The sequence below is a fragment of the Palaemon carinicauda genome, chromosome 27 (assembly GCF_036898095.1).
Source record: "Palaemon carinicauda isolate YSFRI2023 chromosome 27, ASM3689809v2, whole genome shotgun sequence".
NCBI lineage: Eukaryota > Metazoa > Arthropoda > Malacostraca > Decapoda > Palaemonidae > Palaemon > Palaemon carinicauda.
In genome coordinates, this window is record NC_090751.1 from 39245099 (window position 1) to 39257109 (window position 12011).

Genomic DNA, 12011 nt, shown 5'->3' on the forward strand with positions numbered 1-12011 from the left:
CTCCCATCCTGAAAGAGTACACCACAGGGTTACTCATGGTCTCTGAACGGTGTTCTCAAACTTGCGATGGACACGGACAATGAATCCTGCTCTTATATCACTCTTCTTAGGAAGACTTTATTTCTAACGGCTATGGCCTCAGGTGACGGAACATCAGAACTAGCAGCTCTCTCACGAAACCCGGAAAACATAGATTTCCTCCCTTCAGCCGAAGTACTCCTTTTCCAGACAAAGCTTTCCTAGCTAAAAAAATGAGGATCCGCAAAATAGGTGCTCCCCTCGGAAGATTATTCTTCATCCCCAGGATTTTTCTCCGTGTACAGTCACACTCTCAAGCCCCTTTTTAGCTAGAACTGCCACCCGCTCGTCTGGCCCCTTGGTTATCAGGGAACAAGGAGGTACTATTTCCATTCACGGTATCAGGCAACAAATCCTCTACTTCATTAAACATACTAATCCGGAATCATTTCCCCAGGCTCATGATATACGGACAGTAGATGCCTCCAACAATGACTTCCAGAACAGGGACTTTGATGATTTTAAAAAATATACGGGTTGGAAATCCCCTATGGTTGTCAAACGCCAATATCTAAAGATCTTACAGGCCCTTAAATACCCGACGATGGCAGAGGGGAGCCTTATCCCTCCCCATTAATCTCCGCTTCTTCCTTTCTTCCATCTCTTCTCTTCTCCCTCCTACCCGCCACTCACACCACGTCGCCGCTCTCCTTGGTAGTTCGTTAGCCCTATGATATTTGCCATGTTTAATTCCTATGGTTTAACGGTTATTGTAGTTACCGTTCCTTTAATGTTTAGATATACTTAGACATGTAAGGTTTGATGCCTTTTGCGATTCGACACTCGGTTGGTTCCTTGTCGTCATTATTATTTAACCTTACGTTCCCTATGTCATTTGGCTGGTTGGTAATTGGACGATTACTTTGTTATATCATAGTATTGTCGTACATGGTGATTGTATTCTCCTCATTATGTTATTAATTTATTGGGCTTGGAAGGCATTCTCTGGTACATTTTCGCCGGCCGTCACAGGTCGACCCAGAAAAGGGATTTTGACGAAGGAAAAATCTATTTCTGGGGAGAGACCTGTGACGCCCGGCGAAACCCTTCCCGGTTATTTTTGTACGGACCCACCCTTTCCTTGCCAAGCCATATGTTCTTGCAGAAGGATGACCTGGTGAGCGCGAGTGGTAGGTGTCGGTAGGGTAACCCAACTGTATTCTCTAGGGCCTGTCACGGCCCTCCCCCTTTGATGAAGGGATTATCTAAATGGAAGACAGCCTGTGAATAGTGTTTTACAAACGCCCTTGTTAGATATACGACACCAACAAGGTGCTCGCGCGAGGGTTGTAACCTCTGCATTCCATGCTTTTAATTTTCTCTGGTATATTTGGAAGATTTATATCAGAAAAAGTACAAAGAAGGACTTTTTCGCTGGGCGTCACAGGTCTCTCCCCAGAAATAGATTTTTCCTTCGTCAAAATCCCTTTATTATTAGTTGTAAAAAAACTTCAAGAAAATTGAGCAAACTGTTATGATCTATTATTTTAGAATATTTTACTTCATACTTAGGTTTACAAACTTATTCTAAGTTTCAGGATTATGCTCGCCTTCAGAAAATTTGTTGGCTACTCTACCTGACAGTTTTGAAAGGGCCAGTTTTGTTTCATGAGATTTTAGATTTATCATTAGGTTTTTTTTTTGTAAGGGGGTGGTACGGCCTGGTTTAAGATATCTCCTTAGAGTACATTCTGATGTCTTGTGTGTTTGTTCTTGGGTCTGTTGAGTTTCTTTGGGCATTCCTTGCTTGTTTGTGAGAAATCTTTGTTTACAGATTTTTCAAATAATTCTCATTTTTCAATATTAAACTTACCCGATAATCATGTAGCTGTCAACTCTGTTGCCCGACAGAATTCTATGGAGGGATACGCCAGCTATCACAATACTAGAAGGGGGTGTACTTACCAGCGCCACCTGTGGCCAGGTACTCAAGTACTTCTTGTTGACACCTCCTCAATTATTCCTCTGTCGTGCTTCTGACAAGACGTTCTGGGATACGCTTATGTTCTTGGAGTATTTTCACGACTTTGGTGAAGTATTTCTCTTTGATTTCGGCTGTCGCTTTACTGGAAACTTCTATTTTAGCTTAGTTAGCTTTTGGAATTAATTTGATTAATTTTGGTGACGAAGAGAGTATGAACTCTCGTTCATCTTTCAATGGCCGACCCTTCCCTTAGACGGAAGTGTTGGTGTCTAAGAGAGTATAGACTCTCTTTCTTAATTTTGCTTAACAAAAGTTATAGATTTATTTTATATCTCTCCGCCTCTTATAGGCCTCTTCGATTAACTTCCTTTTATTATAAACTTATTAAAATTAATTTTTATATTTGTTTATATTCGACCTTCCTAATAGTAGGCGGTCTTTTCTTGGTACCGAAGTTAATTATCGTGAGCCCGTCATTTCGGTTTTACCTGTTAACATATTATGCTATTTTAAGGTCTTTGAAAGAATTTCTTTGATAGTCTCGTACTTTTTCAAAGTTGAACTAACGTTTTGTTTGTCTCGGCAGTTGTTGACGTTCAGAACGTTTCAACTTGCACTCTATCGTTACGATAGAGAAAGAATGTTCACGGTTTCACATTGCAGTAAGAGTAACCGTGTCTAGCGTTTTGTTCATTCTTTCTTAACTTAATGGTTTTGATCCTAATAAGGAACTTTTCTTTTTGGGAAATATTTCAGTTTTTTCCTTTAACAATAATATGTTTTAACGATATATATGATTGGGCTCTTCTCTCAGGTTCTAAGTCAAGAGAGAGAGAGAGAGAGAGAGAGAGAGATAGAGACGGAGGGAGAAAGAGGATAAACGTTTCCCTCAAGCCTGCCAGGCGTACGAGTAACGTCGTTATCGTTTTGCTCTTATCCCTAGTCTCTTTAGGGGAAGAAACTAAACGTTTCTAGAGTGATCTAGTGTTTAGTCTCTTTCCAGCCACTGAATTTTCTTTCATTAGATTTTTCTGTTACATTGTAATTCTGTTTTCGCAATTACTAACTTTTGAGAAAGGATAGAATTGCGTGTTTCAGGTACAAACCACTTAAAGTTTCGAGTTCAGTGAAATAAGTGCAAACAGAAATCAAAGTGATAAGTGATTAGCGCAAAGTGTGTCAGTGTTGTGCGTGAGGGTACTTCTGTGCGCGCCAGTCGTCCTCCCAGCCCGGGACCTCTTGCAAGCTCCCAAGCCCAGGGGAGAAGCAATGTCGAAGGGCAAAAGGGTTCGGCAGGCCTTGATCGGCGCACAGAAGTATCCTCGGTGGTTGTGGGCGTGTCTTACCGAGACCGTCACTCCCACCCGCAGACGATTGAGCCCTTATTTTGCTCGTCTGCAGAAGAGATTTAGAGGAGAAAATAAAGGCAGAGTAACGCTGGTCTCAGGTCTCAAGACCTCTTAAACGTAAAGTCCAGACCTATGCCAGACGTACGAAGTAAAGTTCAACAACCCGGATGCAGTCATTGGGTTAGCTCTGACTCTCCTCAGTCATCAGTTTGTCGGGCTGAGAGTACGCCTACACTCCCCCCGCCTATGCTCGCTCCGCCTGATCGCAGTACCACCTGCCAGGCGTACGATGTTATGGACTCTACTACAGTCCATGCAAGCACAGCTTTCGGACCTGATGCGTGAGTGTCGTGCTGAGAGTGTTGCACCTCCTCCTCCTCCTGCACCGGTGGTGCACCAACCGCCTGCACCCGTTCAGCCTGTGCTGCACCCGCCTGCACCGGTGGTGCACCAACCGGCTGCACCCGTTCAGCCTGTGCTGCACCCGCCTGCACTCGCTGCACCCAGTCGCAGCACCATCTGCCAGGCGTACGATGTTGTGGACTCTACTACAGTCCATGCAAACACAGCTTTCGGACCTGTTGCGTGAGTGTCGGGCTGAGAGTGTTGCACCTCCACCTGCACCCTTTCAGCCTGTGCTCAACCCGCCTGCACTCGCTGCACCCAGTCGCAGCACCATCTGCCAGGCGTACGATGTTGTGGACTCTACTACAGTCCATGCAAGCACAGCTTTCGGACCTGTTGCGTGAGTGTCGGGCTGAGAGTGTTGCACCTCCACCTGCACCCGTTCAGCCTGTGCTCAACCCGCCTGCACTCGCTGCACCCAGTCGCAGCACCATCTGCCAGGTGTACGATGTTGAACCTCTTTCTGTGTTCGCTGTTCCCAGTGTTGTTCAGCCTCAGCCTTCTTTAAGGCAACCTTCGGTTTGGGATCAGGAGGATTACTCCACTCTTCCTCCTCCTCCCCTGGCTGCTCCACCGGTGGTGCAACTCTCGGTGGAGGTACAACCTCTTCCACCTGTGAGTCAGTCTCCTCAGCTGCTGCACCGAGCTCAACCCGTGCACCCTGATCCTGCGCCTCAGACACCTCTGCTTGCGGGAACTTTACCTTGTTCTGCGCAACCTCGGTCTCTTCACGCTCCACTCATACCACAGGAACAGGAACTTTCTGCACCTTCCACTGTTGTTGTTCCAGCTCGTTCTGACTCTGCTGTTCAGCATACCTTACCTCCTTTTCAAACCATGGCAAAAATATGAATCATGAGTTATGAATGTAAGGTAAACATTATGTTGATTTTTAAACCCCATGCAAGCATGCATAAAGCACTCTAGCACTGGTCATGGAATTTCTGAGAAATGTTAAACGCCATGCACACGCTCTGCTTTCCTTACAGCAGGCTCTGCTTACAGCAGGCTCTGCTTACTACATGCTCAGCATTCAGCATGCTCTGCATTCAGCATGCTCTGCATACAACATGCTCTGCATACAGCATGCTCTGCATTCAGCATGCTCTGCATACAACATGCTCTACATACAGCATGCTCTGCATACAGCATACTCTGCATTCATCATGCTCTGCATACCTTACCGCATGCTTCTCAACATATCTTGGGTTGTTGCCAACTCACTAGACTGTCAAGCAGTTTCATAACGTTGCCTTCTAGTCTGCTGCTTTTGCACCAGTGAACCCTCACTCAGAGAACTTAGCTTTTCTAGGATAAGGTCCCTGTAGATGAGAAAGTTCTTTTCTCCCTCCTTCTGATATTCCCTTGAGGACTCTGTCATTTGGAGGGAGCCTTTAGCTGCATAACCTCTTATGGACTTTTATTTAAGCATAACATGCTCACAGGGAAGGTAATGGTTCCACTTCAGCCGCTAATCCCGTCTGTTACCACACCTGCTCCCATAGACCTTGAGCTGTGTTGCATGACATGCAGTCCAAGCTTAGTCCTTGTTAGAGGATTTTTTGTTTACGGAGTCAATGTGTCACGGGGAAGACGTTCAACAACCAACAGAAGGGACTTGTTGTGACGCAGTGCGGCAACCTCAGCAACCCGTTAAGGAGTTGTCTGTACGACCCAGATAGTCTAGACAGATTCGGGTTGTCACTGTACTTCCTCGCTTGCCCATGATTGACAGTTTACAGACTGTGCAGCAGTATCATGATCTTGTGTCCGGCTCCGTCAGACGACTGGCTTTTAAGAGCTCCCACAAGTCGTCGCTGTCTGGAGATTTTCAAATGGACTATGGATCTGACCAAGGAACTGGGCCTCCTGGTCAATTTTGAGGAGTCTCAGCTCGTTCCATCCCAGACCATTGTTTCCTTGGGTATGGATCTTCAGAGTCGAGCTTTTCGGACTTGTCCGTCGGCCCCAAGGATCTTCCAAGCCCTAGAATGCATCCAGAGCATGCTGAGAAGGAACCGATGCTTAGTCAGGCAGGGGATGAGTCTAACAGGGACACTTTCATCGCTGGCCCTGTTCATCGAGTTAGGGAGACTCCACCTCCGCCCCCTTCAGTATCATCTAGCTGCTCACTGGATAAAGGACATGACGCTAGAGACGGGCTCAGTTCCTGTTTCCGAAGAGATGAGGTCACTCTAACGTGGTGGAAGAACAGCATTCTTCTCAAGGAAGGTCTACCTTTGGCTGTTCAGACCCCCGACCACCGTCTCTTCTCGGACGCATCGGACACGGGCTGGGGTGCGACACTGGACGGACAGGAATGCTCGGGAACATGGAATCAGGAGCAAAGGACACTTCACATCTATTGCAAGGAGTTGTTGGCAGTTCATCTGGCCTTGATAAACTTCAAGTCCCTCCAGCTTAACAAGGTGGTGGAGGTGAACTCCGACTACACCACAGCCTTGGCTTACATCTCCAAGCAGAGAGGGACTCATTCGAGGAAGTTGTTCAAGATCGCAAGGGACCTCCTCATTTGGTCAAAGATCGAAAGCTCACGCTGGTAACGAGGCTCATTCAGGGCGATATGAATGTCATGGCAGATCGCCTCAGCCGTAAGGGTCAGGTCTTCCCCACAGAGTGGACCCTTCACAAGAATGTTTGCAGCAGACTTTGGGCCCTGTGGGGTCAGCCAACCATAGTTCTATTCGCTACCTCGATGACCAAGAAGCTCCTCTTGTATTGTTCTCCGATTCCAGACCCAGCAGCAGTTCGCGTGGATGCCTTTCTGCTGGATTGGTCCCATCTCAACCTGTATGCATTCCCGCCGTTCAAGATTGTCAACAGGGTACTTCAGAAGTTCGCCTCTCACAAAGGGACACGGTTGACGTTGGTTGCTCCCCTCTGACCCGCGAGAGAAGGGTTCACCGAGGTACTGCAATGGCTGGTCGACGTTCCCAGGACTCTTCCTCCTAGAGTGGACCTTCTGCGTCAACCTCACGTAAAGAAGGTACACCCAAACCTCCACGCTCTTCGTCTGACTGCCTTCAGACTATCGAAAGTCTCTCAAGAACTAGAGGCTTTTCGAAGGAGGCAGCCAGAACGATTGCCAGAGCAAGGACGACATCCACTCTCAGAGTCTATCAGTCTTAATGGGAAGTCTTCCGAAGCTGGTGCAAGGCCAATGCAGTTTTCCTCAACCAGTACCACTGTAACCCAGATTGCTGACTTCCTGTTACATCTAAGGAACGTAAAATCCCTATCAGCTCCTACGATCAAGGGTTACAGAAGTATGTTGGCAGCGGTTTTCCGCCACAGAGGCTTGGATCTTTCCTCCAACAAAGATCTACAGGACCTCCTTAGGTCTTTTGAGACCTCAAAGGAACGTCGGTTGTCCACTCCAGGCTGGAATCTAGACGTGGTCCTAAGGTTCCTAATGTCATCAGGATTTGAACCGTTCCAATCAGCCTCTTTTAAGGACCTCACATTAGAAACTCTTTTCCTCGTGTGCTTAGCAACAGGTAAAAGAGTAAGTGAGATCCACGCCTTCAGCAGGAACATAGGTTTCACATCTGAAACGGCTACATGTTCCTTGCGGCTCGGTTTTTTTTTGGCTAAAACGAGCTTCCTTCCCGTCCTTGCCCTAAGTCGTTCGAGATCCCAAGCCTGTCCAACATGGTGGGGAACGAACTAGAGAGAGTACTTTGCCCTGTTAGAGCTCTTAAGTACTATCTAAGAAGGTCAAAACCATTACGAGGACAATCAGAAGCCTTATGGTGTGCTATCAAGAAGCCTTCTATACCAATGTCTAAGAACTCAGTTTCTTACTACATCAGGCTTCTGATTAGAGAAGCAAATTCTCATCTGAAGGAAGAAGACCTTGCTTTGCTGAAGGTAAGGACACATGAAGTGAGAGCTGTGGCTACTTCAGTGGCCTTCAAACAGAACCGTTCTCTGCAGAGTGTTATGGATGCAACCTATTGGAGAAGCAAGTCAGTGTTCGCATCATTCTATCTCAAAGATGTCCAGTCTCTTTAAGAGTACTGCTACACCCTGGGTCCATTCGTAGCAACGAATGCAGTAGTAGGCGAGGGCTCAGCCACTACATTCCCATAATTCCATAACTTTTTAACCTTTCTCTTGAATACTTTTTATGGGTTGTTCGGTCGGCTAAGAAGCCTTCCACATCCTTGTTGATTTGGCGGGTGGTCAATTCTTTCTTGAGAAGCGCCGAGGTTAAAGGTTGTGATGAGGTCCTTTAGTATGGGTTGCAGCCCTGTATACTTTAGCACCTTTGGGTTGATTCAGCCTCCAAGAGGAACGCTGCGCTCAGTAAGGAAGACGAACTTAAAAAAGAGACAGAGTAACGGTTCAATTCGACTTCCTTACCAGGTACTTATTATTTCATTGTTATTTGAGATAACTGTTATATGAAATATGGGATACTTAGCTATCCTTTAATCTTGTACACTGGTTTTCACCCACCCCCCTGGGTGTGAATCAGCTACATGATTATCGGGTAAGTTTAATATTGAAAAATGTTATTTTCATTAGTAAAATAAATTTTTGAATATACTTACCCGATAATCATGATTTAATTGACCCTCCCTTCCTCCCCATAGAGAACCAGTGGGACCGAGGAATAATTGAGGAGGTGTCAACAAGAAGTACTTGAGTACCTGGCCACAGGTGGCGCTGGTAAGTACACCCCCTTCTAGTATTGTGATAGCTGGCGTATCCCTCCATAGAATTCTGTCGGGCAACAGAGTTGACAGCTACATGATTATCGGGTAAGTATATTCAAAAATTTATTTTACTAATGAAAATAACATTTTAAAGATACACTTTCTTTGGTCAGTTGGGGTATAAAGGGTTTTCTCTAGTATTCATTATTTTTGGGGATACTTCTGTTTAAAAATGTCTTGCAGAGCTCCCCTTGTTTTATGAATTTTATCTAGGCAAAGATTATTTATCGGGTAATTCTTGATTTGCCAAGCTTTTGCAATTATACTCCTTAGTTCTGATTTGCTTAAAACTTTTGTAGCACACCTTGATATATGTAGTTATTTGAGAAACTCCTTAGTCATGGATTTTGGAGAAAATCAAGCTGTGCACAAATTTCTTTAGGTGATTCAGGATATTCATTAGCCATACAGTAATCTTAGAATCCTTTATCTATCGAGTTATTCGAGGAGTTCTTGATTAGATAAGATATCTTGAGCACTTATTTGTTTTATCCATTTCAAATATTCTCTCGTTTGCAGAATTATTTTAGCACACACTGGCTTATTCAGAACACTATTCTGGCTATGGAGTTATTTGAGCCTTAGTCCTTTGTCCATTCAGTTATTCATTACCCTTCTTGGTCTTGGAAGTTATTCTGCACTTCTCGTCGTTAGTGTTATTTTGATCACTTCTATGGGGTTTACTTGGGTGCTCATTGGATATTGAAGTGATCAAAAAGTTATTTGGTGCACTATCGCTGATACAATTATTTAGAGCAATCCTTTCCCTTTGGAGTTATCCGCTACACACCTTGGTCTAAGGAGCTATTTTGTGCACTCTTTGGATTGTTTGTTTCATGTCCCTTGTTTTTTCTTTTTTGTATTCAAGTATTTCCTTGTTTAATTTTCTTTTCAATCAATTGTTTTCAACAGTTCTAGTTTTATTGTCAATGATTACTCTCCAGAGTTACGTGGCATTGCTCTGTGAATTAAGATCTAATTGACAAAATCTTTGTAATTGTTCAATTTAATATTTATACATATTTCTAATAACTCTTGCTTTTATTTTGGAGGGAGGGGATATTTAAAAGAGAATTTCTATATCAATAGAATTTAAGGTATGTTGCTCACATGTACCCCCTCAAGTTTTTCTTCTTATGCTATCTGACAAACAATCGTAAAACTGGCAAGAGATTTGCTTTATCCCCTTTTGTTTCTTAGATAAGAAAATATTAAAAGCATAATATTCTGTGAATTTTTTGTACTGTATATTGCCAAGGGGAAACCACGTACAATAACTTTTACTTTTCTTTTATTGAAAATAATGTATTCCCCTTTTACAATTCTGTTTTCTAAGGATGAAAACAAACTAGAATATTTCTTTTGATTTACTATAGGTTAAAGATAAAGAATAATATGGAATCTTGTATTTCTTATTCTTTAATGTGTGAATAATTCTTAAATATTAGTAAAATTTGATCCCAATATCCCAATAAAGTTGGCGCGCGTGTACACACACACACACACACACACTCTCTCTCTCTCTCTCTCTCTCTCTCTCTCTCTCTCTCTCTCTCTCTCTCTCTCTCTCTCTATATATATATATATATATATATATATATATATATATATATATATATATATATATATATATATATATATATATATATATATATATATAAATCCTTTTTTCTAGAAATTGTGGAACTTAAAAGTGAGTGAGATGTAATGGAGAGGCTAGCTAATGAAACTTAATAGGTTAAATGGTAAAGAAAGCAATGAAAGATAGGTTAATGAAGGTCCTTTGAACAAGGAGATTATGAAATAGCAATTAAGGAGACTAAATGTCATAGGATTTAAGTTATTGAATAGCTAGATATGAAAATAAGATAGATTATCTTGGCTGTCCATTGTAGGCATTGTTTAATGGTCTTTGCAATGTACCTTCTGACCCTACCTGTACTTACACGTCCCTTCTGACCCTACCTGCACTTGTACATTCCTTCTCACCCTACCTACAATTGTACGCTCCTTCTGACCCTACCTGCACTTGCACGTCCCTTCTGACCATACCTTCACTTGTACGTTTCTTCTGACCCTACCTACAATTGTACGCTCCTTCTGACCCTACCTGCACGTGCACGTTCTTTCTGACCCTATCTGCACTTGCACGTTCCTTCTGACCCTACCTACAATTGTATGCTCCTTCTGACCCTACCTGCACTTGCACGTTCCTTCTGACCCTACCTGCACTTGCACGTTCCTTCTGACCTTACCTGCACTTGCACATTCCTTCTGACCCTACCTGCACTTGCACGTTCCATCTGATCCTACCTGCACTTGCATGCTCCTTCTGACCCTACCTACAATTGCATACTCCTTCTGACCCTACCTGCATTTGCACGTTCCTTCTGACCCTACCTGCACTTTCACGTTCCTTCTGACCCAACTTTCTCTTGCTTTATATCATTCTACTCTAATTCCATTCCTGTGGCCCTTCTTCCATTTTTCTGTTCAATCTCTAATCTCTTGCCACAGTGTAACTGCAGGGGTATCCCCCAGTTGCAGCTGGGCACTGAATAACCTCAGAGTCCCTAGCACTGAGTTATATAGCTATAATTCCCAATTCCAATCCAGTCATATTTATATTATGAACCAAAGATGAGTGTCACTGAAAATAACACTGGTGAATGAAAGAATAAGCTACAATATATTGGTTAAGGGAAGTATAAAATATTGTATGATATGTGTAAGTATAAGAGAAATAAAGAACATGAGAAGAAATATTGGTGAGATGAAGTAGAGTCCAGCTCATAAGATATTTGTGAAAGAAAATTACTCTAATTAAAGATACAGTAAGTTATTGTTAAAGGTTATAAGCGCAGGTTGATTTTATGAATTTTACAAGTATTTTATAGTGTTTTTAATGTTTTGGTAAACAGAATTAAGCTATGACATGTATTACAGTAAACTCCTAGACATATTACATGAAATAAAAGAATCTGAGTCTTAAAGGCGACATCAGCAAGCAGCTGGTTACTGTAAAGCTTCTGCAGTGAATTGCATAGTTAGATAAAAAATTTTATTTACTATGTTACTAAAACATTAGTGTTTAGCTAAAGGAAAAGAGGAGAGTTTAGAATCATTTGATTATTTAGATAAAAGTTGATTTGTGAGTATATTTATAATTGATGGAATATAAACTAGGTGCATTTTGGTAACCACTCTAATCTAAGGAAGTTCTTTTGAATTCCAGGTCTCTCTCTCTCTCTCTCTCTCTCTCTCTCTCTCTCTCTCTCTCTCTCTCTCTCTCTCTCTCTCTCTCTCTCTCTTTTCCCTTGAGGCAACATGAATATACCTTGAAGAATAACATGCTAATTGTTAAAAGTAAAGGGGCATTTTGTACACATATTCTAATAAGGTTCAATTATGAAGAAATTCTCTTTTATTTCAAACTGATGCTTGCTTCCAATTTCAGATCTCCCACTCCCCAACCTTGATCCTTCCTTATCCCAAAAATTGGAAATGTTATAA